Source organism: Belonocnema kinseyi, chromosome 8 (genome assembly GCF_010883055.1).
Source record: "Belonocnema kinseyi isolate 2016_QV_RU_SX_M_011 chromosome 8, B_treatae_v1, whole genome shotgun sequence".
Lineage (NCBI taxonomy): Eukaryota > Metazoa > Arthropoda > Insecta > Hymenoptera > Cynipidae > Belonocnema > Belonocnema kinseyi.
Genome location: NC_046664.1, coordinates 139,260,594 through 139,263,036, shown reverse-complemented (window position 1 = coordinate 139,263,036; position 2,443 = coordinate 139,260,594).

Here is a 2,443-nt window from a genome sequence, read left to right as displayed (position 1 = left end):
GTACTCCGCCCTAACACTACGTCAGAGCTGGGCTCATTGCCCTATGATTGATCGCAGTCTTCATGTTGTTCATATGCTTATACTCTTTGAACGTTTCGGCCGTGTAGGAAGGAAGCTAAAAACTTGTCAAAAAGTAATTAATTCTGATCACACGCATTTCCATATCGAAGATATTATGAGGGTAATTGCCACTGATTTGTCTTCCCTTCGTCTTGACCCATCGCAGACCCAATGAAAATTTAGCTTATGCTACAATACCAAATGTCTGACTGGAATCCGGAAAGGCACCCATCAGATGAATATTCATATAAAGATGTTGAGAAACTCTTCGTGTTCGTGGAAATAAACTCTTGAGAATTTGCGAAGAAGTTGCTTTATTCGAACCTTTTCCACTTTTCAGCTTATCATTGCATTGTCGTAATGAGTAATTCATGAGAGGTTACAGACATAATGTAATGGCGTAACAATCATACTAATCGAGAGACATGAGGTAAGACTTGTGGCTTGTCACAGACAAAGATGTTGTTGTGGTGTTTTAGCGCGGATGAGAAAACGCACCTGAGCGACTTTTTGCAGAAAATATGTAGCGTAAGGTCGTACCATTTTGCTGGTTTTTGCATGCTCGCTTTGGGTGGGGAAAACGGATCATAGTAAATGAACACAGACTTTTGATTTGGCATACTCGTACTCCTCCCTAACGCTACGTCAGAGCTGGGCTAAATGCCCTATGATTGATCACAGTCTTCATGTTGTTCATATGCTTATACTTTTTGATCGTTTCGCCCGGGTAGGAAGGAAGCTAAAAACTTGTCAAAAAAGTAATTAATTCTGGTCACACGCATTTGCATATCGAAGATATGATGAGGGTAATTGCAATTGATTTGTCTTCCTTTGGTCGTGACCCATCGCAGACGCAATCATAATTTAGCTTATGCTACAATAACAAATGTCTGACTGGAATCCGGAAAGGCACCCCTCAGATGAACATTCATATAAAGATGTTGAGAAACTCTTCGTGGTCCTGGAAATAAACTCTTAAGAATCGTCGATGAAGTTGCTTTATACAAAACTTCTCCACTTTTCAGCTTATCATTGCATTGTCGAAATACGTAATTCATGAGAGGTTACAGACATAATGTAATGGCATAACAATCATCCTAATCGAGAGACATGAAGGTAGACTTGTGGCCGATCATAGACAAAGATGTTGTTATGGAGTTTTAGCGCGGAAGAGAAAACACACCTGAGCGACTTGTTGCAGAAAATACGTAGCGTAATGTCGTACCATTTTGCTGGTTTTGCATGCTCGCTTTGGGTGGGGAAAACGGATCATAGTAAATGAACACAGACTTTTGATTTGGCATACTCGTACTCCTCCCTAACGCTACGTCAGAGCTGGGCTAAATGCCCTATGATTGATCACAGTCTTCATGTTGTACATATGCTTATACTTTTTGAACGCTTCGTCCGGGTAGGAAGGAAGCTAAAAACTTGTCAAAAAAGTAATTAATTCTGATCATACGCATTTCCATATCGGAGATATGATGAGGGAAGTTGCCATTGATTTGTCTTTCCTTAGTCGCGACCCCTCGCAAACCCAATGATAATTTAGCTTATGCTTCAATACCAAATGTCTGACTGCAATCCGGAAAGGCACCCCTCAGATGAACATTCATATAAAGATGTTGGGAAACTCTTCGTGATCGTGGAAATAAACTCTTGAGAATTTTCGAAGAAGTTGCTTTATTCAAACCTTTTCCACTTTTCAGCTTACCATTGCATTGTCGTAATGAATAATTCATGAGAGGTTACAGACATAATGTAATGGCATAACGATCATCATAATCGAGAAACATGAAGGAAGACTTGTGGCCGGTCACAGACATAGATGTTGTTATGGTGTTTTAGCGCGGATGAGAAAACGCACCTGAGCGACTTTTTGCAGAAAATATGTAGCGTAAGGTCGTACCATTTTGCTGGTTTTTGTATGCTCGATTTGGGTGTGGAAAACGGATCATTGTAAATGAACAGAGATTTTTGATTTGGCATACTCGTACTCCGCCCTAACACTACGTCAGAGCTGGGCTCATTGCCCTATGATTGATCGCAGTCTTCATGTTGTTCATATGCTTATACTCTTTGAACGTTTCGGCCGGGTAGGAAGGAAGCTAAAAACTTGTCAAAAAGTAATTAATTCTGATCACACGCATTTCCATAGCTAAAGAATGTACATGTGGTGTAGGTCCCAGCATTTTATAAATATATGGGACTGAAAATCTTGTCTGTTTTCAGTCTTGGCTTGCTGTTTAATTTATGGCTCTTCAGTTAGTATGCAGCCTTTTCTGGTTTCCTTGTCAATTAATTTATTGCTGTTCTTTTGGACAATTTGAACAAGTTGTTTTGACGATTTCAATTTTGCCAAGTGAATGATAATTCCTTCTAA